We start from the raw sequence: 26,167 nt of genomic DNA on the forward strand, positions 1-26,167 counted from the left end.
CGCAGTATCTTCGCCATGTTGGACTCGCGGAGGATTCTTAGAAAGTTGGAAGAATTGGTCATTACCACTAATTGGCTGTTGTCCTACTGTACCTTCTTCTACCAGCGCCATTAGGATTCCTTTAACCATAGAAAGCAAAGAAATGCCTTAAGCTAATTTGTATCTTCAGTAAAATCTCAAATGGTCTGTAGATTCATTAATGCTGGGCTTTAATTGTGGTCAATGGTTGACAACAGCTGAAAACATCTGGATCGTTCATACTATGCGATGTTTGATGGCTAATGCTAACGACTACAGGAAAAATACAGTACATTGAGCAGGCTAACGGGCGCTGAAAAGTTGTTGAACAATTAAATAAACTACGCCGCCCTGCTGGCAATGATTAGCAAGTGCAAATAGGTTATGCTTGTGACGTCATATTGTAGCAACGGCATGGCAGTTAGCATTCCATCCCAGCAACAGCAACACATTGAGTGGCAAGTCTGCATGCTCGCAGTTAGCAAGCCAGCTACTTTTCAGAATGCGTTAGCCTGTTCATGTGTGTTTATTAGCATTAGCCATCAAACATTGCTAATTAGTCACAATTTATATTTTTCAGCCCACCAATCACATGTAGGTGATGTCAGAGCCTTGTAAGAAATCATTTATGAATGTACAAACCTTTTGAGATTTCACTTTAGATGAGTGTTAGCGCAAAACAGTAGCCTCTGAGCTAAATGCTAAATCCTCTTAGTTAATGATGGGGGAAAAAAGCACAAAAACCTCACCACAAGGGGGCATCATTCATTTGTATAAGGATAACGCTAAAAAGAAGAAATCCAGGGAGCTTTTTTGCTAGCTGTTTTTTTTTTTTGCTAGCATGCGCAGGGAGCTAATAGCATTCTTATGATTTCCTTGTTAGCAATGTTACTCTTTGATTTGACACTCAATTTGCAATGTTGAAGGTTCTATTTCTATGTTTTTTTTTAAGTCCATATGTCTATTTAATTATGCTGAAGTTGATTTAAAAAAACAACAAAAATGCAGCAAAACAGGCAACAAAAAAGTGACAGAACAACGCAAGGAAACATCTTCAATCCGTCTTACAAATGAGGTGCGCTCGGTTACGGCGGGGGTGAAGAGGTTAAGTGCCAATACTCAGAATAGTAAAGAGTATTTCTTTATTGTGTGTCAATCATATTTATTGATCATTTTGTCCGCCACGTCATTCGTAGTAGATCGCGGTATTTCTATCTGTGCTTTGTTGCACACAAAGGCGGCCGCCGCTTGTTTATCCCGCCCCAGAGCCCGTAACGCCGGCGTCTCCGGATCGATACGCGAGAGATATTGACACCGAGCCCTGTGTTATTTGTTCTTCAAGGCCCCCAAGGCTGCAGACATTCCTCCAATAGGCATGGAGGGGGGGGGGGGGAGGGGGGGGGGGGGGGGGGGGGGGGGGGCGGTTAGAAGGGGTGGTGGTGGAGGGGGTGATATCAAGAGAGACACAGCTGCCCCATATAAACTAAGGTTCGCGTTGCACCAGCTGGTGTGACCTCCAGTGGACTAATGGTAAAAGAAAGAAACATAGATAGATAGAAAGAAACAAGCGTCGCCATTTTGAGGAAGAGCTGTAATGGTAGATTTTTGAGATTATGGGATTGTGAGGACTGGGTTTGAAGGTGTAAAGTTAAATTCAAATGAGGAAAGAGGTGATGGGGAAAGATTAAGAATTAGAACGATTGTTTTTGGATGTATTCTAGTATTTACAACAACAGTTTTCTGATTATGTTGATCACTAGACTTTGTTGGTATAAAAACTGGGCTGATATGGATTCTGGAGCTCCCCCTGCTGGCAGCAGCAGGAACGACACGGTGATAGAAAACACTACGCAATGGCTAAAAAGTTCTAAAAGGCCGACTTTGGCTCGCTCAAACGTCAAAACTCCGTTAACAAGAACACTGTCCCTTTAAGAGTGCACAAACAACGCGTCCAAACTTAGCCGGCGGAGTGGATTTCTGACATGGCAACCATTTCTGGATCTTTAACGATGCAGAGTTAAAAGTGGATCGGCACCGCAGGCATCCCGGCCGCGCGTAGCCCTGTTTACCGCGCGATGCTGCGAGTTGCCAGGAAACTAGTTGCGTTCTCAAGATTACATGCGGTGCCATACGGTTGGGGGTCACTGCTAACTGCTAATCAGACACCGCTACGGGCTTTGTTGTGTAAGGATGCGTTTTCTCTTTTCAATAGTTGACCCACAGCTCGAGCAGAGTGCAAAAGAATGAGTCGTTTTTTTTCTTTGTGAGACTGACATGATGATATAAGCCGACATGTTTTCTCATTAGTTCACTTTAATCAGTAAAATCATGCTTTTATTCGACATGCGATCACTCAGAAGGTTGGGAATGACCGTTTCAGAGTAGGGATTTCCAAAGTCAAGGTCAGGAGCCTTAGGGGGATGGTCCCAAGACACTGAGAGGGCGTCCCAAGAGGCTTTCAATGTCAAATGATTTAGAATTAGATATGGTATTTAGTCCATGAATTTGAAGATTTATTAGAGATGAGTCAATCTCTCCTACCGATATTGACCGATACCAAGAGACTTTCTTAGAAGTGGCCGCTGTGAGTGAAAAAGTGAATGATTCTCTTCCCTCCATTGTGAGGATAATAATAAAGTCTTACAATTTCTTGCAAACGAGATGTTCCAGCTCAATTAGCGACTATATCTATAAATAAACCAATGGAACAACATTAAACAAGGATCACCGGCCCAGATTGAATCGCAAAATGATTCAACTTGTAGATCAACTTGTAGATCACAAAAAAAAAAGTACAAAAAAGTAAGTGTCCAGCCCATTCCTGTGCAGAGTTATGATTTGTTTAAAGAATTTACAGGGATGCTCAGTCCAGCCACTAGGGGGCAGTTTAAATAAAATGTAAAAAAGGAAAGAATTCCACACATGTCCAGCAGAGGGCTGAAATAATAAGAGATCAGGATACAAACAACACATTATAGGCACATGGTAAATGGACAGTCTGCCCCAGGGCGGATGTGGCTACATTAGTAGGGAATAAATAATGACAACTATGTGTAAGCCGTTTTTATGAGGCGACAGTCCTATCAGGCTCATTATTATTCATTTATTAAAGAAAGTTTCTTCAATATTATTTTTCCAATTAAAGCATAATTTACTGGAGCTTTTGTTTATGGATGGCAATGCACTCCCGATATATTTTGGCCCCCAGGGAAATTTACTTAGATTCATTTAGATTTACTGCATTGTTGGGTATCGTAGTTATGCAGATATCTGTTACCAGTATCATATCTATACCATGATGTAAATGTGTTGCTGCCTGGAGTTATTACAAATGATCATGTCTATTTGAGGGTGAAAAGTGCTTTGGACTCAGAGGACGGTTCACGTTCTGTCGCTCTTTCGAACACATTCGTCATTCGCACATGATGCAAAAAGCAATTTCGGTTTCATGAAAACACATTGATTGAACAGTGTGTGGCGTTTTGCTGCGGCGTGTTTGTGTAGTTGCTGTTTTTTTTTTTTTAACAACTTTTTTTTGCTTTTGCCCTAAGAGTGCTTCGCGAATTGGATCCTAATAAAGAAAATGGCGTGCGGAGTGAAGGGACTTGTGTGCTCCGTGTCTCCGTACAAAAGCATTTATCATTCAGGCCTTGATGCCGCGCCGGCCGCACATTCCCAAACAGCCTCATTACCGCTCGGAGAGACCGGAGCGAGTGCCCACTCTCCAAACAGGCTCGGATTGGATTGTGTTCTCCTCCACCTGCTCCGTGTCTGCGAAACAAACGCGCCCATCGCCCTGATTGGCTCGAATCCTCCCCAAACCAGCTGCTACTCCCGAGGCTCTGCCCGGGCACTCCACTCGCACCAATTAGGTTTATCCGATGACAAATATACGTGGCTTTTGCTCCACATCGGTTCTGTTTGTGGTCCAGGTCCTGCAAGTATAATGCATTTATGGAATTTTCACCCAGAAATATATATATATAACACATCCTGCACCCGTCAACAGTTTGGAAACACTTTTTATGCATTTGTTTTTCTTTTATTTCAAGACTATTGTACATTCTCACTGAAGGCATGAATTTATGAATGAACACAAGTGGAATTATGTTTTGAATAAAAAAGACGCCTTCTGCTTTGCACTTTTGACATTTTCTCAATGAGCTTCACAAGCTGTTGAAAGCCATTTCAGGGACGACCTTATGAAGCTCATTGAGAAAAGGCTATAAATAAAAGGTGGTAATTTTGAAGAATTTCGAATATTAAAGATATTTTCTAAATAGTTCTATGTGTTCATTCATAGTCTAACCTCTTAACTCCACCTGAACCGAGCACATTAGATAATTAGAAGCCAATTAGTTATACATTTATGAACTACTCTGAAATAAATTTCTTCTTGCTGAGAGAGGAGGTTTGAAGCAGCTGGACCTCTTATCTCTCCAACGCCGTCAGCACTTTCCCTTCAAGGCCAAGCCACAGAACTAAATAAGATAAGGACTGATGTCTCTGGCTCATATTTTGCATAACACTGACTTTCGGGATTGTAAACAACTGCACACACATACCCCCCCCAGACTATGCAGACTATAGATGCAAGTTGGACATTTTATACTCACTACTGCCACCCCAGGTCTTGCGCGTAACTGCAGCTTGTATATTAAGCTCATGCATGACGGCACCTCGGACCCGAAGCAACAACTTTTTGAGTGACAGTGCAGGATTTTAGAGGCAGTTGTGGTGAACAGGTCTGAGCTCATTCTACACATAAGGACATGGCTGGAACATATAGGGGGATGAAAATACGATTATATTATATTCGAACTCCGTATAGCCCTTTTAACTTCAACCTGAATGGAATTTTGGCGCATTGAGTTGCCTTCTGTATGAAATGCACGGTATAAATAAACATGCCATTCTGGAAATTTCTTTCAAAAACAGCTTTTTCTTCCATAGAGTTGTATTGGCACCTGCTCCTACTGAAATATAATTCTATATCATGAACACAACCTATTGTGTGTCAGGCTCTGTGCATGGAATGTTAACAACTGTTCCCTGTCCTTTTTTTCCCATTCCATTGGAGCGTCAGCAGTGTGTCGCTGATATGAATAAATATTTAAACACCACGTGGCGTAAGACATGCAGATGGTGGATAATTACTTGCACCATATGAAAATCTACTCCTGCTACTCCAGAGGAGACACTTTGTTTATAAATGCAGGTGTGTCAGCGTTGAAGCTTCATTCACTTAGTTTTGAGCTTTTCTTCTTCCAGTTTTCAAGCCCACAATCCAACATTGGACCCGGTCCAGTGTTCATCACATCACCGTCAATTTGCTAGCATGCATTTTTTTCTTCCTTTACATCTAATTCCTGCTTGCTTATGCCAACTTTAATCCCTGATCAGCCCAGTCTCTCTCTCTCTCCTTACTGTCCTTTCTTTACCTGGGCATGAATTCAAATTTTAAATAACAAAACATCAGCGCTGAGGCAAAAGAATGGGGCTTAGAGAGAGTGCGCTTGTTGAACCAGAAAGAGTTGCAGAGGGAGAATTTAGTTGAAGCAGTTTTAGATCAATACAGCATTTTGTGACCAACTAAGTGTAAGATAATCAGTTCCGCTGCTTCCTATACACTCGTAACACGCTGTGTGTCGGGCATCAAGTCTCCGAGGGACTGAATAGCATTGAACAGTATTTGCACCGCTCTTTGGTAACGCAGCTGACAAAAAACGGCCAGTATTTAAAGAGAACTTTGACAAAGAAGAGCTATAGAACTGTCTGCCAATGCGACCACAACGCATGTAGGAATCTCTGTTCTGCGTGAGGAGACTTCACACAGACGTTGTAAATTTGCTGCTAACTTAAAGCAGAACTGGGGGCCATAAGTGCCACTGCAGGTGTCGTAGCATGTTGCGGTTTTTTACTCATTTACTGTCCGTGAAAGTAAATACCACAATGACAGAAAAGACAAAGGGAGAGAGAGATATTGTACATCCAGTTACACAATGGAGATCATTTTTTTCACTCAAACTTGGCTGTAAATACTGTTTATGTGGTGCTAGCCCGCAGTGAGCTTTGCGCGTTAGCCTGTTAGCTTCTTGTTCGTGATTCTATTAGTGTGCATTGGTGCATTTCTGGTCAGAGACACCAGGGGGAGATGAAAGACCCCCCCAATCATCCCATTAATATTTCTTTACCCCAGAGGGACGACAGAAAGGATTTCTTAAGGTAAACAAGTTAAGCTCAGATGTTCTGACAAAACGTTTGCGTCATGTAGTGTTTTCTGGAGTGAGAAAGAAAAGAGAGGAAGTGCACCGCGGCTGCAGGGGCGGAGCTGGAAAACTCGGGGGGGAGGGGCCACGTCTACAGCAAACTCAATTAATTTAATTCCACAAATATTATTGGTGTAGTTTTGAGAGAGCGTTTTTCATGAGCTCTACCGCTCCTTCCCACCCCGATAAAAAAAAAAAAAAAAAAAAAAACATTCAGGGGGGATCGGGGGCACCATTTAACATTTCTGCTTAGGGTGCCATAATGGCTTGCAGCGGCCCTGAAGATGGTTCAAAAAGCAGAATACGACCTCTTTAACCATAGTTAACTCGCTCAACTTCACAATTAGAAAAATATGGTAATCGCTGAAAAGATGTCCAGTTGTTTTTCTGTTTAAAAAAAAATATTTTGCAGGTTTGAATTAACCAGCTGGATGACTGAATTTACATCATTTTCCATTTATGCACATTTATATCCTTCAATCAATAGTCTGTCTGTAAAAGCGGATATGCTGTATTTCTCTTACACAATTATTTGAGATAACATAAATTCAGTCCCTCCAGATGCTCCGCGCACCGCCTCGTGTGAGCTACGGCTATGCATCAAAGAGCATAAAACTCCTCTATTAAACTATTTAAAAGCCATAACATAAAACATTCACAGGAGCACAAATCTCCCACCGACTTTCCAACTAATTCCGTCTCATACTTTGCCTAAATCGCGTTAACCGGAGCGCCGTCTGATTCCTCATTTGTCAAAAAGGTGGGGGGAATGTTTTTGGAAATCTTACAAGAATGCTTTGGACGGGGGGGGGGGGGGGGAAATGCCGTGGCTTTGATATATTAAGAAAGAAAAGTGCCAAGTAAACAGCCCCGAGCGCTCCGAGCCGCTCCATGAAAGCCTCAGGAATAAAAAGCGCCGAGCCAACACCATCTACAAACAATATATTAAAAAAGGGAATTTCGTAGCGGGGAGAGAAGATAAGGGGGAGCCGGGCGGCAATCGTCGATAAAGTCGGCTGAAATTGATTACATGTGCAAACAGGAGGGGGAAATGGAAAGGTGAGGGGAAGACGGCTTGGTTTTTTGCTGAATAGGTAACTGGCTTGAGTTTGGAGATTTCTTTTTTTTTGTTGGAATATTGTCAAACGGAGACTCAGTTGTCGGGCCAAATTGCTCTTAACACGCGCTTTCTGGAAACGAAGAAACGGTCTAATACAATAATCTGCGGAATTCTTTTGCTGAGTCGACTTTTCTATAGATTTACATGGAGCTTTGAGAAGACACTGAGCGCGGGACTAGTGTGTTTGCTAGTGTAGGCTCTCAATTGTCCAGGAATTATCCATTGTGCTAGAGATTTTTAATATTGAAGGACATTTCCAGGATTCTGCCGTAAAACAATGCAAGATCCCTGTAACTGAAGTTATAGATGAGCGTTTAAGTAACTGCAGGTGTCGTAGCATGTTACGTTTTTTTACTCATTAATTGTCTGTGAGAGTAAATACTACGCTGACAGAAAAGACAAATGGAGGGAGGGATATTGTACATCCAATTACACAATAGAGATCATTTTTTTCACTTGAATTTTCCTGTAAATATTGTTTAAGTGGTGCTAGCCCGCAGTTAGCTTTGCCCGATAGCCTGTTAGCTTCTTGTTCGTGATTCTATTAGTGTGTATTGGGGCCTCCGACCCGTAGGCAGCAAAGTTGCAATTGCGGTTTTCTGGCCAGAGACACCAGGGGGAGATGAAAGACCCCCCCCAATCATCCCATTAACACTTGTATTACCCCCAGAGGGACTATGGAAAGGATTTAAGGTAAACAAGTTACTTAGTACTGCTTTAAAATAGTGAAACTGTTAAAAAGCTGGGACTCGCTATAGGCTGTTATGGCTACTATGCACAGGAAATAAGAATAACACCAAGCACATAGGCTTTTAAGGCTTTTAGATTAACCAACCCTGTTTTTCTTTCATAGGCTTCAGTTTTAAAATCCTAAAGAGAACTTTTGCCACAGAATAATTATCTTACTTTAACTTCCTGAGCACTTTGATTTCTGATTTCCTGGATTGATAAGAATACTCTTTGTTCTGTTCCCAGTGTATTGCTGGTGTGTTGCTCGGTGTTACAGGTCTGAATAAGGTCGTGGGTAAAGCAGCAACGGAGAGGGAATAGTAGAACATATTCTTCCACCAAGACAAGCAGTACCAGTATGACATAGGCTTCCCAAATTCATACAGGATAAGTTTGCGAAAAATAAATGCTGTTGTACCCGTTTCAACATTGCCCATAACAAAGATTATGGGCAGAAGTGGAGGAGGTGTGGTCATCACAGTCCTGACTCCTCCCCTCAGGAGTGGCCAGAGTTTATACAGAACTCTAGCTTGTGTGTTTATGCCTGATGTTTTGACGACAAGAGTGAGAAGAAGCTTCTCAAGACTGAAGCAAAACGTTCCCAACTCAACCAAATGTGTCCAGTCAACAAAATTTAAAACCTCCCCATATAATTTACAGTAAACCTCTCATCTCTCCCCCTTCCTTCCTCATCTGTCTTCCCTCCCCCTCTGTCCCCATTGTAACAGTGATTGCCCGGGACGTCCCAGAGGCCCGCTCCCGCCCGACCTCGCTGCCCACCACTCACATCCCCCATCGATTGCCTTTTTAAAGCTCCTTCCTCGAACAAGCCCGTATATGCTAATGCTAATGTCCCCATCCCGCTCGATACACTTTCCCCCCCATTTATACCGGCGGCCCTAAGGAATCCGGACCAGCGGCGGCTCGATAAGGTTATCCAACCCTCCTCTGTGTTGTGGCTTGTTGTTGCTGGACGTTGAGGGAAAGAAGGCCGATGCTAGCTTCGATGCTATCTCCAAATTGTTATTATTTGGGTGTAGGAATTTCCATCTGCCTGAGATTTACACTCGATCTGCAAACAGGCTTCAAACAAAAGCACAAAGTATTGATTTTTTTTTTTACAGTTTTTACAGCTTTAGCTTATTCCAAAAATCTTCTACTTTGGGGGTGAAATGCTTCGTGCAGAGAATCCCCCCCCAAGTGCGCCATTTCCACGGCAACACGCGGTAAACAAATCACCGCCACTAACCAGTCACTTGGGGGAGCGAGGGGAGGCAGAAATGGTGGGACATCACTCACGTCCACCCGGGAGATTGCGTTCCCGGGACCCGCTAGCCTAGATGCTATCTCCAAATTGCTATTGTCTTTCAGTTGTGTGAAATTGCACGCGAGTCGCCCCCGTTTCGCTGACTCCTTCATGTCGGGGGGGGGAAAGGACACGGGTCGATCGGTCCGGGCGGCCCCCCTGCGCTCCACTGTTTATTAGGAGCGTATCATTGGAGATCGAGGAGGGAGATACGGCTATCGCGTGGTGTTCGGGATGGCAGGATAGCGCGGTGGTAAACAGTTTAATTCTTCTGCTGTGTTTTGCATCTGATCAGCGAGAGATAAGAGCAGCGGGAGTGGTCGTTCAGTAAGGCCGATTTATTTGCCGAGGGCGACGACTGCCGGGTAAAGTGACCCACAGCCACATTTTTAAGTCCATGTGCCACTGCTGAGCTTTTCATGACCCAGGCCACTTCCATAAATGCTTCGAAATTGGATCTGACTCCACTACGTTTCTATAAAAGCTCCAAGGAGGAGTATTTTGTCCCAATATAATCAGAGAATAAGAGAAGAGGTCCGTTGTTCATAACACTCTACTTTCTACTCCAAAGACTTAGATTTTCTGCAGTAAGTACCGAAGTACATACATTTCTTTATTAATTACAACAACAACAAAAAATACAATAAAGGAAACAAGTGTTAAAATACAAATTTGGATTCCGTGGCCATAAGACCATTGGAAGAGTTAAAAAAAAATTAAAAAGGGAGGTCCTAGCAAAATGGAAAATTCACAAACTGTTCATTTCTGAAATTGCTTGTCAGGTACCCCTTAAATTCCCCCATAGACCCATGCTGAGTGACACAGCCATAGTCCAGGATGTTAAGCATTTGTACAGCCAGAACAAAACACGACCTCCGCACTGCCCCTGCCACAGGCAGCGTCCCATCAGGCAACACAAAGTTTGGTCTGCGTACATTGTAAGGTAGAACCTTTTGTGTGGGACGGTATTGGTCCAATGCTTTGGGTGAAAGTCCATGATACATTTTATATGCAAAACACGACAGTGCAAAGTTACGTCTTGTTTGCAGTGTGATCAGACCTAGCCTTCTGTAATGCTCAGGTGCTATTTCTGCACGGTATGGCAGCTGGAGAATTATGCGTATACATCTCCGCTGTAGGCTTTCTAGACAGTTCACCAATGTTTTTCCAATACCACATAGCAGCACTGAGCAGTACTCCAATCGAGATCTGATGTAGGCCTTGTATATGCGCAGGAGTAGTTCAGTACTTCTCGATGGCAGCTTTGTCTTAAGAAGTCTCAGAACAAAAATTTCCTTACGAGCTGCTTTGTACTTTCACTCAGCAATGGTTAAACTAGACAAGAAAAAACCTGTCTCTCTTCCTTCCTGAGGCGATTAGGCTGTAAACAAAGATCCGTGGCGTTGTCATACAATCCGTGTGCACTACTGTACGTGTGGCGTCCTCCTTCTGAGTGTGCACTTCACTTTGGGGACACTTCTGTTTTAAGTCCACGTTTCCAGAGGACATTGGCAGCTTGTTTTTTCCTCCCTCTTGCAGTAGACTCTAAAGGCAGGCTTTGTCACCAGCTATCTGCCTGCCAGACATAGCTATTGTTATTTCCAAATCCGGAGCTGTTAACATTTCACTTGTCGCTGCGCCATCTCCGCACAAGGCAGAGGATTTAAGAAGTAAAGGTGGAGCGAGGCTGCCCTTTAGTTCCGTCTCCTCACCTGAACTCAGAAATATACATTGTGTTGTTCATATATTGGATTTATAGAACAGGCAGAATCAAAGTATAAAATGTTACAATCACTGCAGTACATGGTATTTCTAATGATATTCACATTCACAGAGAAACTAGGACACTCATACAACGATATTATCCTGGACACTTGGGCTCCGGAGCCGGGCGAATGACAAATAGGGTCAGGAGCTAAACACTTTAGTGATGTTGCTAACTCATGCCTTTTTTTGGACATTTCTCTGAACACAGAGACAAGCACTATCCAAGAAAGTTGAAGACTGTAGAGCTGTCACAGCTTCAGCGACAGACGTGAGGAATGGAGAGAAAAAAATACAGTGCAGGTTTGTGCAGAGTCCGAAATAACACTTCAGTCCGAGAGCAGCGCTGACAGACACTGGAGCTACTGCGGAGAGAGAAAGTGATTGTTTTGTCAAGTTTACTGAAATGTTTTGTTTATTTTTTAAGAAATACAAAGTTTTAAAAGCCCAGGTACGAGATACAGCCACTCTGGGAAAGTTTCTGCTCCGCTTCTCTCCTGTTCGCACATGCTCAGTATGAAACATCGATGAGACATAAGGATACATGGCCCCGTGTCTGTGGGAATATTCCACTATCCTGGTTTATAGTAACCTGGATATTGGCTTGTCCAGGAAACTCACATCAGGATACAGTGTTTGCATGAGCACAGACAAAACCAGGAACCTCATTAGTAACCGGGATGATCAAGAGCATATGAACACACTCATTGTTGCCTGCAGATGTCATTCTTTCCCAATGAGATAAAGATCAACCCAGTCCATGTTGACACAATGACTTTCAACCTTTCCAAGTTATAAAATGTGAGAAGTTAATGCTGCGGTAACCAAAAGTCTGTTTATACTGTACACTGCAATGAGGCAGCGTATTTGTCTATGTAATTCTTAAAAATGTTAATGTTAATGCTCATTTTTAAAGGGCAGATTTGTCTTAAGCTTTCCCACTGTTTCGCAATCCGTCCCAGCTCCGCCTTCCTCCGCTATCGCCACTCTTCAGCCTGGTCGCCTGATAAGTCGCTAAATTCATCAAGCAAACGTGGTATTTACGAACCTCATTCCATATTATTCATCCCATTGACTGATCGCGCCATTACGCCGCTAGCACTCGGGACGTTATGGGCCTTTTTTTGCCAGATGTTAGCTTCCCCATCCGGACCCTATTCGCTTTCTCGCCTCCCTATCCACACTCGGAGATTTATTCGCGCCGGCCGACTCAATCGCTCCGCTGTAAAGGCCCTTTTTTTGTATACGGGGTACGCAGGTTTATCGGAAAAAGGGGGCGAGGGGATCTCCACGTCGTAACTCAAGTCTATCAAATCAATGGGCGACCCGCGTTGGAGCAAGATTTAAGAGGGTAATTAGAGATGTTAATTGTTTTCATCAGTCAGGGTGGCTTCAGGGGGGAAAAAAAGAGAGAGGGATGGAGGCGGGGTTGGGGGTGCGAGCAGGACGTAAACAAAATGGCCGCTTCATACGTGGACATCAATGGTGTGCTGCACGGGATTAACAATATGCAGCGACTCAAATGTGAATGTTAGTTAAGTTGAGACCATTTACCAAAGAATTTCAAATGGGCCTTGAACACCCTCTGCAGGCAGTAGGGGGAACTATGCGATATAAAACAGTGAACACAAGCTCTCACTTTCAGTCAACAACATGCTAGCAAATCCATGGTGCTGTGATGAAAAACAAACTTTGAGAAAGTTTTTGTGCATTCTTTTTTAATCATGAGGCGTTCGCTCATTCTCAACAGATTTGTGTTCAGTACAAAAAAAATGCCTCTAGGGAAGGGGTCTCCAACCTTTTTTATCCGTTGAGCTACTTTTAAGTAACAAAAACAGAGAGCTACTTAGGCTTTGAAGACACTACTGACTTTTTTGACGAAGATGTATCAACATAATTCAAGAAAATGATTTGCATGTTGTCCTTTTACTTATACATACGAACTACACTGGTTGGAGATCCCTGCTCTGGGGCTTAGTCGTTCTGAAATGTAGCAATCAGAGTGCGGGCAGGTGTCGACCATATGAGCACTGCCATGATCAGAACAGGTTCGGTGAAGGTGAATGGACAATGAAAACAGAGAGAAGCTTCATGAATCAAAATGATTCTGATGTCAGCTAGCGGGTGGTGAGTGGGGAGTGAAAGAGGATGATAGCATCACTATGCCAGATCATTGAAATGTGCAGATAAAACAAAACACCACTCCACATTTTTGATTAGGGAAAATGTTGCAACATAATTCGCAAAATGTGTGTTTTAAAACAAGAATTGGCAGCCTTTGGTGAAATGGTCTCTAACCTTTTTTATTTACCCACGTGAGCTTTTTCTACGTAACAACCTGCCTCAAAGACACTTGTGTAAGCGACATGGCGTTGGTGGAGTTCCATCCGGAGAGCTAATGGCCAATATGATATTTCGAGTTTCTTTTTTATACTACTTTACCATATTGACGTACTTGTTTGCAGATTGTGGTCAGCATGTTCAGGATGAGAAGAAAGCGAATCCAAAATGACTCTTATCAAGCTCTCATCGAAATGTAGAAAGCCTTTGGGGAGCTGCTGATTGGACATCGGTGTTTAGAGACTCTTTAGTGATTTGCTCAGTCCTGGATTTGGCTTTTATTCTCATCTGGAGTCAGTCCTTTATCAGACCTTGTTACTTATTTAGCCCTGCTTGGGTTAGTAACAAAACAGGCTTTGAAACAGAACACAAGTGCCTCTTTGCACAAAATCCCCCTCGCTTTTGACCTGTGATCGACCCGCGCGTAACGTCGTCGCAGCAAGGTTACACATTGACACACTGCATTCGGTTAAATAATTAGCTTTGAACATGATTTGCAGCTAGTGAACATCATAGCCGGCGACACCTCCCATTTCGCACAATTTACGACTGCAGGAGCACATAAAGCAGCGTTTACAAGCCGAATCTGGCCTAATGGTGCGGAATGGAGACTATTGTGTTGGCACGCATCGCCGGCGCACAATATATTTCTGAATGGCACATAAAAGAGAGGGGAATGAATAGAGCATTGATTTGCGCGTGGCCGGGGTCAATAAAGTGGCGGAGCGCTGTTGCGGGCTGTTCATGAGAGGTTAATGCAAAACAAGACACCAGTAGAAATACACTAAGTGCGGGCTAATCGGGACATGGGTCGACCCACTAAGGAAAGGAGCGTTACCCTGAAAAACATGTGATGTTTGGAAGCCAAGAGTTTGAAAGATGTAGAAAAAGCTTTCAAGTAATCATCTCTGCTGGGCTGTTTTTAATGGAGGACTCTTTGCCTTTCATCCGTAAGACGAGAGTTTCTTACACTGTCTGACCAAAAGACAGTGTCCGCTTGGATGTAACTGACTGCTCTGATCTGGGGCTGATGCAGTTTGTCAGGTCGAGGTTCAGACACACTATGTACCCAAAGAATGAGCTGAGCATCCTGAATGACCGGGTAATTCCACCAATAGATGTCTTCTTTCCAAGATAACAATACCCAAGTCATTTAAATGAGTTCCGCAAAAATTAAGGCCTTCAAAGCATTAAATCGGATTCCAGCTGAAATTAAATCAAAATTTCTTACAGAGAATTTCTTTTCCTTTGGCAGAAAATACTACAAAGGCTGTGTTAAACTATTTTACTGCATATATTTGTCAAATACCCTGGTCCAAAACAACTTCAGCTGCAGTTCTGACTGAATTTTTACACAATCTTTTGCTCCAAAGTTTCCCATTGTGTCCAATTTAAATCGGAATATTAAAAATTCCCCTCATTCCCCTGGTTGATTGAATGTTTACAAATCTTACATGTGAAACGTGCCAAGAGTTTGTACATTTGTGGCAGTAAAAATGATAGTAAATAGGCATTAAAACGTTCTAAATCTGACTTGCTGCCACCTGTAGAAACCATGGAACGAATGGTTTACCACCACAGAGTCCACATCTTTGAGAACCCCTTTGAGAATCTTTGGGATGTACTGGAGACGGCTTTGCACAGTGGTCACTCTCTCCCATCATCAATACAAGATTTCGGACTTCAGACCTCAAAGCATTACCAGTGTCAGTGTGCATTTTTACTGTTTATTGGGTGAAATTTTGTGCATTATGGCTTGAACTCACACACACCATTCTTTCCTTGAACCTCCTGATATTTTCCACAAGCCAAAATTACCCTCTTTGGTCGCTATCTTTGGACCCGCGTGTTAAACTCCCCCGGACAGCGAGCAAACTCCCCTCTCCCACTGATTAAAAAATGTTTTCTCCTTCCCAAGCTGCTTTCTTGGCCTAGAATCATCTGCACACTGTCCATTTTAAATGAGCTCCTCGCAAACGCCCAGTCCTCTGTTGATTCTTGTTTGTGAACTGCATTCGTCTTGGACTGTGATCAAAACGATTCTTTTATGGACTTGGACTTTGCAGATAAGGGCGCAATCCTTAGCGTTTGTGTAAATGTTGCAGTGCGTAGTGGTAGTAGTGTTTGTTTAAATAGCAGTAAGAGCCAAAAACAAGCTACTTTTTCTTGCAGTATTACATAGTTGTAGCACCGGTAGTAGAAATAGTAACAGTTTGAGCAGCAGCAGCAGTAGTAGTAGTAGTTACATATATGGGCTACAACTAATACTTTTGATGTAGACATATCAGTAGTAGTAGTTGTAGCAGTAGTGGTAGAAGGAGAAGTAGTAGTAGTAGCTATAGGAGTTATAGAGTAGCAGAGGGAGACATACAGTAGCAGTGGCCTTGCCGGGATCAAGTTTATTTGTATAGCACACTATACAAAAACTGCTTTAGTCGATCAAACTGCTTCACATTTCATTCAATCCCAGATATGCTTAGAAATAAAAATGCTTAACCAAGGTACTCTCCATTTGTGAGCATTTGAAGGCCAGAGAAAGGTTTGTTTAACTGTCCAACAAATTCACACCTGACAGACAGAGGAAAACCGCTCCAAAGTCGGGGCGCTGCCACAGAGGAGACTCTGTCACCTTTAGCCCGTTTTTAGGTTGCCTGGAAACCAGACTCAACACTTTACCAGCTGATTGAGTTTGGTGACCGTGGCAGCCACTCAATTTCTAGAGATGAACATACGCGAGCAAACGAAGGGCAGATGTGTTTTTAGTCATTTACTGCCGATTGGGAAAAACTCTCGGCTCTCCTGTGCCCCATCCATGGATTGTTTTCGAAGGAACTTCCATGAAAGCTGCTCGCGAACAACACGTGACCGCAAGTAAACCACTCTTAAGCAACGGCAAATGAGCATGTGGGGACCAGAATGATATCCCGCTCCATAGAATATATATATAGAAGCGTATCAGCTGACCAGTCTAGACTCAAATATGTTGGGCCCATGGCGTGCAAACGCTTAAAGACAATCAACAGAATCCCAGATTTGACAGTGAGGTGCCCAAAACAAGGATGATGCTCACACCGTTTTTCCCTTAGTCAGGAGGCATGAGGTACACTCTGCAGGAGCCCTGGTCCAAATCAACATACTGAGTGTGGAATAATCCAAACGTGAGGTTAAAATATGTGGATAGCCCATTGAGATTGTGAAGCCCTGCAAGTAGAACCGAGCTTACAGAAGTACTTACGTTAGAAGAAACAACTGCTGTTGATTGCAGTAGTAGAAGTACCAGTTGTAATGACATTCATTGTCGAGGTAATGGTTTTAGTTGTAGCAGCAGTTGTAGCGAAGTAATTAGCCCCAGATGCAAAAGTCGAAGTTTCCGTAGCCCTGAACACTTTTTGTCTATTCTTTTTGTCTATCAATTTGCTTGATTCTTGGGCTGATGGTTTTGTAGTTGTAAACGTTGGGTCACTACTCTTTCCTTTCATATAGTTTTATGTAAATGAAAGATGAAGTAATATAAAAACAAAAAGAAATATAATGACCTTCGTAACGTTCATTGTGTCTACTTGTGTTCTAGTACCACTTTTTAGGTTTGTCTTGCCAGACACTAAGGTTAGAGATGTTAACGATCTTTTACCTTTACATGTTTCAGCCGCCATCTGCAGGCCGTCATCAGAAGTATCACCGGTGTGCGGTGACGTGTCACTTATCAGCTGTTCTTACTTCCGAGGCGTGACCAGTCTGACGGTCCCAACAGGTCTTACAGACTGGTCACGCCCCCTGCCGCCCGGTGGATTCAGGGCGACAGGGGGCGTAATCAATGGAGGAGGGTGTCCCAGGTGTGGGACAGGAGAAACGGAGCACCGACACCATCAACCGTGACGAAGGAGCGTTTCTCCTGTCCCACACCTGGGACACCCTGATGACGGCCTGCAGATGGCGGCTGAAACATGTAAAGGTAAAAGATCTTTAACATCTCTAACCTTAGTGTCTGGCAAAACGAACCTGAAAAGTGATAAGAAATATAATGTAAATAGTAAAGCCCAACCAATTGTTTCCCGAGCATATTCATTCAGATCGTGGCGCGGCTTTAACACTCATTAGCATCAAATTAAACCCATAAACGGACCCCCCACCGCGGACCGCATCAAAAGCCCTGCCCGCAAATCCTCCACCCTGATTGGTCGACAAAGAAAAAAAAAATCCCCCCAAAATAGCCCGCCGATTGGCCCTGTGAATAATTCAAAGTCATCGCAGCCCGTTTCCCCCGTCGTCCCGCGCCGACTGGGGGGGGAGCAATTGATGAGAGAGCATGAATATTTAATGGACGCCTTGGACAAGCTCGGGGCAGCGGGATGACAAGCGTGGAGAAATCAAACTGGGAATAGAAGAATGATAGAATTTACACACACACAAAAAAAAACCAACATGGCGCGAGTGCTGCAGGGTTGGCGGTTCAGACGATGGAGAAGAGAGTCGATGAAGTGGTTAAAGAAGTCGGCCATGTTGGGGCGGGATGTTTGCGTTGGGGGGGCTTCAGACGCTGTGCAAATTTGTGGAAGTCTATGGGAGCGGGGGATATAGGGACAGGCTGTTTAATATTGCAGTATTTGGCGGAATATCTTATCGCGGCATGAAAGGGCTTTTCAAACGCATCGGCAAGGAATACGCAAAGACAGTTTCGTAACATTTGCAGATGACATTTAGAATTTCAGAGCTTTTCCTCGGGACGCACAATGTGTTAGCGGCACGTTCTTGTTTGCAGATCATTGCTCAATCCCCCGAGAAGGTTACCAAGAGTCTACCTCCTTCCTACCGACATATTTAAATACCCACCACCGACCTTCCAACCTATTATTAGCTTTTTTATTTTAAGTTTTGTATGTACTTCTATTCAGTATATGGTGGAAAGTAACCCAAATGTCATCGCACTCCATTTACACATGCGTTTGCCCATTCCCTTTGCATGTTTTTGTGTAAAAAATGTCCTTACTTTGAACAGCAAACTTCTGAATGTTGCTTAGCGGTTGTGCAATATGAGGAATTGCAATGCTGTCACGTTCAGGGGTTTAGTGATTTAAATAAATAGGGATCGCTCCTAAAGAATAAACCAACACTCTGCATTTAAATGAAGACATTACCTTACATTACATTTCTTTATTGAATATCGTGTCGCTTTAGCTGTTGGCGTTCTTGATTGTTACTTATTTCCAATCATACATTCCATCGCTGGTGACTTGTGTTATTGAATTTACTGTTAATGTCTCTAGCTTTTCGCTTTATTTGCTTATTATTGCTCAACCTCTGTATTGGATGTTGCGTCTCGATAAAGATGATAAAGCGATGTTTACTGTATGTGCTGCAAATATCTTCATTTTCTCTCTCAAAAAGGGGCAGCACAGTGCTTCACAGCTAGAAAGTCCCATGGATGTTCTGTGTGGAGTTTGCATGTTCTCCCTTTGTCTGCGTAGGTTTTGTCCAGGTACTCCAGTTTCCCCTACCGATATAAAACATGTACAATAGGCCAGGATGAGAGTGTATTTGAGAGTACAAGTGGGAGACGACGGATGCAAATTAGCCCATGGCTAAAATCCGGCGTGATGTGTTCATTAACATGCACTGTCCAAAGTGAAACAAAGATAAAGTAATTGTCCTGACCTAATTTCCCCCCTAGTTTTCCCTATTTGTCCCCCCTAATTATGTTACTATTTTTCTCTTTTGTAGCCCCTTTTTAATCCCATTTATACACCTTTACCCCCAAATTTCCCAATTCTTCACATTTGTTTCCGGTATTCCCCCATTTTCCATCCATCCATCCATCCATTTTCTTCCACTTTTCCATTGCTGGGTCATGGGGGCAGCTGTTGGATCTGCCCAAATCACATCGCACCAGCCCCTTATGGCTCCTCCTGCAGGTGGTGGGTCCACAGAAGGACGGCCTCATGGTTCTAACCAGGCCTGTTGGTCTCTCATAAGGGGCTTCTGAACCGCTCTTTGTCTGACCCGTCACCTAGGACCTGTTTGCCATGGGAGACCCTACCAGGGGCACGAAGCCCCCGACAACAGAGCCCCAGGATCATTCAGGCGCTCAAACCCCTCCACCACGTTAAGGTGGCGGCTCCAAGAGAGGGTATTCCCCCATTTTTTTTTTACTATTTGTTTTCACCCCTTAAAGCCACTCTATGCGACATTTTTTCGTAAGTGAGTTCTGCCACTGTGCACGTTGAGGCAGTGTGGCGTTCAAGGGTTGCTGGAAAAAAAAGTTCTACATTGTAAACCTAGTTCTGTGTTCTGAATGCCAAAAAAAAGACTTACATGAAAGTTGCAGTTAAGCAAATAATAAAAAGTCTTAAAATGTTTACATATCATATTTATGCTGATAAATGTGTGTTTTACGCATGATTAATGAGATTTCCGTATCTTATTGAATGCAATCAGAGCAGCGTGTGGTCTATGGTAGACAGGAGTTAGGGGGGGAAGCCAGTTGAGGGGATGAGGGGGCAGAACAGACAAAAAGAATTCAAAAAGACATCGCTTAGAGCAGCTACTACAAAAGCTTGCACAGTTGTATTTAGGATGATTGTTTTTTTGTTTTGTTTTTTTGTTAACAAAGCATAACTTTATTAACACAGGGGTGAAGGAGAACAGTCTATTTCGGGGCGACAGCGGGCTCCTTCCTCTGAGCCACCTTCATGCCCTTCTTGTTATGCTTCTTGATACCATTTCCGTGGTGTTTACGCGCCTGGTTGTGAAACGTGTGATTCTTTTATAGAGACTGGTTAATCTGCCACACACGTACAGACGTCAACCGGAAGAGGATGATTGTTTCTTCTGGGTGGATGATCACTAAAAATACAGTATATTTTTCCTAAATGGATTTCAAATTGCGTTGAAAACAGGAAAAATCCGGGACCGCACACTTAAACCCGAAGTGTTCTCAATTTATCTCCTCAATGCACTTCAAACACTTCCATTTCCCTCCAAACAGAGCATAACATTTCCCACAAGACGCACACCTACACCACAAGTATCACGCCGGAACTCCCACAGCAGCCTGACCCCAATTGGTCCCAAAGTCGCTCTATGTATTATTGAGGCCAAGTCCCCCAAAAAGAAATGGAGTTTACATTGTGTTAGTGGGTCACATGAAGGGAAACCTCCGGAAAGCAGTGCCTCCACAAACTCCTCTGGAAACGTAACTGTGGGATGGTTCTCTGGGATTTAGACGGTGTAATATTACAGCGTGATGCCATCTGCTAATCATGAGTGGAATTATTGGGAAAATCGCGCCACACTTCAAAGTGAGTGGTCAAGATTTTCATCATCTGTGCAATAGTGTGCCGAGGATTTACTCAGAAAGTCGAAGTGATATCAAGATTGTGCAAATTAGCCAAAACATGAGAGGAGACATATGTTATAACATTCTTCCTGTGTCAAAAACAGAGCTGGAGTTGTGTCTATGATTCACTCCCACGGCTTTGAGTGAACCTGTTGACTCTGGTTGTAGATATTGTCCATGTTTTGTGCTGCTCCTTGGGTTTATGTACACTCCAGAAAGATGTTCTCCCCATTCCAAGTAGGTTCTTTCATAGATACATGTTTGGGACCAATGCGCCCAAAGTGGTCATAATAGTCAACACTGCACTCTGCTTTCATTTAAATATCTTTCTGCCTTTTTCCCTGCGTTGCCGAGTCGATACGTGATCGATTTCCGTCTCATCCGGGGCAGTCTTCTAAATGTTCTTATTAAGGTTTAATGCAGAATCTATCAAAAGGAGAGCCCGGCGGGTGCACCTGAAGTGTTGCTAAAGACTGATTCAAAGTGTGAGTAAGTTTGAGGTCCGCGCGCTCCCGCCGGGATCTGCCGGAATTAATGGGGTCTATTTTGAGAATCTTTCAAGGTGCCGGCTCCTTTGTAATAAGTCCTGTAGGTTTTGAAGACTTCGATAAAAAAAATCACCGCTTTGTTCTCTTTGGCTGGAATCCACAAGCTTCTGCCATGTTTGCAATTTAGAAGAATGTGGAAGTTGGAAGGTCGTCGTGTGGACTGGGTTGTTGAGAATGAAGCTTGGTGAAAAGACTTCGATATCATTCTCAACGAACTTCGTAACTCGTGTGTTGATTTGGCAAACGGTTCGCTCTGTTTCTCTTCCATGTTTTATAAGTCCTTTTTTATTGTCTTTGTACTCGGGTAAGCTGCCGTATTTGCTTCGGCGCGGATGAGTCATGCCCATCGGAATTCGCAAAGAAAACGCCGGGTCACGGACTGTACGTCTTTGAAACGGGAAAAAGTGTCATCAGCTGCCTGTTTCCAAACCATGGGAACCCCAGATCTGAAGAATAGCGAGTTCTGCTTACATAATCTTTTCTTATTTCAAGCGTAATCAGCCAAAAGGTAAGAAAAATAGCACTGCTCAGTTAGAAAATAGAGTTTCCATGTCTTCCTCACCAGACAACTCTATTACTCTGTTCTGTATAATCTGGGATACAGCGTTTTCTCTGCGAATTCCAACGGGCATGACTGACAGGGGGATTGACCAATCGGAGAACAATCTTTCTTCTGAACGAACTAAGCTGAGAGAAGTTTGTTCTGAACGATACGTGACTTTTTGGAGTAATGATTGGCTTCACGCGGGGTCCTACATGAGCGATCGCGGTTGTTGTTTACTTCCGAGGGTGTTTTGGTGAATTGCTGGCATTAGCTGATAAATCCAGGCCTCGAAAAGGACAGATCTGTTGCAGCACAAGGGAAGCAATGAGCTATTGTTTTGTAGCTTGCCAACCTGTAGGTCCTCTCCCAAAGTCTTTCTGCATTTCTACAGGGTCTTGATGAGTCCATAATGTACCTCGTCAAATTAAAAGGTTCCTTTCCTCTTTGTGCATCAGACGATTAGGCTGCCGAGGGAAAAGGTTGTGAAGACGCCAGGGCTGGACTGACAGAAGAAAACGGCCCGGGACTTTTGGGTCAAGACCGGCCCTCTAAAAAAAACAAAAAACAGTCATATTCAATGCAATAGTCGAGGTGATAAGCAAAACAATAAGCCCTTTAATCTTGTCATTTACAACTTGATGGAACTTTTGTAAAATTACTTAACAATGCGTTCCTTTAATGAGGTTCCTCTTGCGACTGCAACACAAATAAACTTCTCAAAACCAACCAAATGATCGCACTGTAGATTTAGGCAATGAAATGGTAAAACTGCACTGCTGAGACTGCTGCCCCCACGACCCGGCCCCGGATAAAGCGGAAGAAAATGGATGGATGGATGGAAATGGTAAAACTCACCACGGAGTTAGAGAGGTGTGGAGTGAGAATTGAAGTCCCAAAGAGTCCAAACATTGTAAATCCTTTCAATGGAAACTAGAAGATTTCCAAACTGCACTGACGACAAGGGGCACGACGAAGTCACCTGGCAACTCCCAGCATGCACTTCTTTGCAAACATTTGTCTAAAATGTATAGAAAATAGAGGTCTGAGGTTCTGTGGGTCCTGGAGGGTGTTTCCTCTTATATTTGCAATGTGAGGGGCATGAGAGTTATGTCCGAAAGGCCCATTGCTCACTATACTAGATTATGTGGGAATCATAACTCAAAAAAGCGCCACCAGAAGGGTATAAAGGCGTCACATCCCTCTAGTGGAGGAATTGTGCAATTGCATGATAGAGACTCTAATGGCTCTTGCCGCTAAATGTGGGCCGGTGTCAGGTATTCTGGGGCTTATCTAGATCTGATTGGCCCGACCGGCCCAAAAGTACGTCGGCCCACCGGGAAAACTCCCGGTTCTCCCGATGGCCAGTCCAGCCCTGGAAGACGCCTAGTCATGGAAACAAATGGAAGATGAAAAACGGGATTTCTTTCTAAGTATGGAACATTGTTTGGAAACCCCTTGATCGAAGGCTGCCAGACTTGTATTTGCCGCCGCACTGCAGGCTTTTAAAAGCATGTATCATCGTACTCAGGCGTATGGGTGACAATCATCCGTGCCAAACACACTCGAGAACTTGCAACCAATAATCACGGGCGGTGCATCAGCCCACGCCATCCCCCCGCTTCTGATATAGAATAAACTTCAATTACTTGTGTTTCCTTCCCTCCCGCACAGCAAAGAATTATATATCTAGTCCTTGATATGCGCGTACATTCGACAAGGCAAGTTCCCTTTCACTCGTCTTCCTTCCGAAAATGAACAATCACAGTCGGAAAAGGTCACCGTTGTGCTGAAGTAGTGCATTATGGGAGCGGAATAATTGCTTTCTCCACATTAGCTCCCATTGTAATGAAATCTCGGCAGCGGCGCGGCCACTGAATGACAGATTGCGTCCTGGTTCAATTACACGAGCGTGGGTATGCGGCGCGGCGAGCCCAGCCCGGGTGGCGCGGCGACCGTATCTGAGCGAAGGGGGTCAATTGCCTTTTGTTTGAAGAGTTCATTGCAAAGTCTAAAGCATAAATCATTATTATCATTTTCGGGCCGTTTTGAAATAACGCCGGCACTTTTCATCAAGCGCGCGTGTCAAACGGCGTAATTGTTATGAAGTGAGAGCTATTGTCTGTCGAGAGCGAATGAATAGCGGGTAATGACTGGTAATGTGGAGGATTCGAAGACGCGTCGCCTATAATTTTGAGCTACTTTTAATTTCTATTGGATTGGGATTGTGGCTGCTGCGGGTTCAGAATGTGGGTGGAACACTGGGAGATGCACTTGTCAACCGTGTCATTATCACACTGTGTATATGTGGAGAAAAACCACAAATAGGCAATCAAAAAAAGCATGTAATTTAAGTCAAACTGTTTGAAACAAGAAACTGTAAACCTATAGCAGATTTATTGGCAAGAAAACTACTACTACTACTTAAACTACTTTTTGCTTTTTCAGACTAACAGACTATTGTCCATTAGACAAAGTACTTTAGCTGCCGAGGGGAATAAAGTATTTTTTGGGAGTCACAATTTCTCACTCTTGTTAGTCGAACACAACTTAAGTCAAGCCAAAAGCAGGTCCATATGGATGTTTTCACAAGGAATTGTTCAGTAGGAGTGAAAAATGGCACTTGTTGCTAACGTTAGCATATTTAGCATGAAGCTAATCTTAGATTCCTGGTTAGAAGTAGTATTTTTGGGCTGTTGACGCACTTTGCTCTTCTCCATGTCCCTGTATCTTTATTTAATAGATCTATTCACAATTCAGCACATGACCATATATGGGCAATTCCAAAGATGTTGATATTTGTTTGTGATAGGTCCAATCCTGCTTTATTCATTGTTTGGCTGAAATACCCATCAAGCGACTAATATTACGTTTGACACCACTTTGGACATCCGTCATTTGTGCAGACACACAAGATGTTGAACTTGGTGCCAGTTTTGTTTCATGTGGATGTGCCCAGGAATCACAGAGATATCAACCCTTAACCAAGCCAAAAACATCAGCATTTTCTGGGTTACCATAGTTACCACCTTGCCCAACAATATTGTGATATCACTTGAAAGTAACCTTTCTGGTCTTGAAAAACATACCTGGGGTCGTACTAAACTTCATTCACACAATTACGAATGCTCTTCACTTTGGTCATTTCATCTTATTTGTATTTCCTGGATTTTGATTGTGCCATAGATAGAAAGCTGTTGATATTTTTTAAAGCCCGGAATCCATCGCTTTACCCGTACAAGCCAGTTCTTCACAGCACCATGGATTTGCTAGCATACAGTAAAAGCTTGTTCACACTGTTTTATACTGTCATTCCCACTACAGCCTGCCGAGGTTAATTCAAAATCCTGCCCAGCCCAGTTTTTCACTCCCTACAGTCTTTCTAAGCCACCAATAATGTTATGTCCGCCTCCTGTCCTGAATTGCGGCCACGCTATGCTAATTCCCTCTATTGTTTTCATTTATGAGCCTTAGCCAGATCCACCCATCCGCCCGGACGTGCAGCATATGCACACGTCAACGCGCCCGCCGGCTCTGATCGTCGCAGTTAATCACGGATTTTATGTAGGAGGCATCAAAACCCCCCTGTTTCTTTTGTACCCTGCTGAGGTGACGACGCCAGCGCACAAATCTCCGCAAGGGCACCTTCACCGGAGCGCCCCGTTCATTTCCAAGGCTGACCGAGGGGCGATCCGCCGCCGCCCGCCACTATTGGGAATATAAATCACTCTATTCAACGGTGACGTCTTAACAGCTTATCAAAATGCAGTTCTCCTTGTAGCGAACAGCCCGCCCAGAGTTTTCTTAGCTAATATGGGCCACCGTGACCACAAACAGTAGTAGCCGTAGTTCTGTAAAGTTCCCGGTGGATAGAGCAGAGAGGTGAGGATGTGAGCCCAAGTGTGAGGTTGACAGAGAGCTTCCTGGTTACGTTGTGCAGTAGGAGGGGCCAAGGACAAGCCAAGATGAATCTAAAATACAACTCGTACATCTTTGGTGAAGGGGCAACACTGTAACATGTCAGACAGCTCTCTAAAGACAAGTTGTCGTCATGACTAATTTGGGAACACACAAACCTCCTTGACCTTGACTTATCGAATTCTAGAGAAGACTACGGGAGAAGCCCCGCTCACAAATAGGGCTGGGTACCGTTAAACGGTACCTACTTGGTACCGACCGAAAAGCTCCGGTAGGGGGCG

At 43.6% G+C, this 26,167-nt stretch overlaps 1 protein-coding gene across 4 annotated transcripts in view; it reads left to right on the forward strand.

The window, feature by feature from the left end:
- Positions 1-26,167, forward strand: part of LOC306981807 (receptor tyrosine-protein kinase erbB-4-like) — a 494,462-nt gene that overhangs the window by 115,067 nt on the left and 353,228 nt on the right. The gene's annotated exons all lie outside the window — the stretch shown is intronic.

This window comes from Gobius niger (assembly GCF_951799975.1).
Source record: "Gobius niger genome assembly, chromosome: 23".
Lineage (NCBI taxonomy): Eukaryota > Metazoa > Chordata > Actinopteri > Gobiiformes > Gobiidae > Gobius > Gobius niger.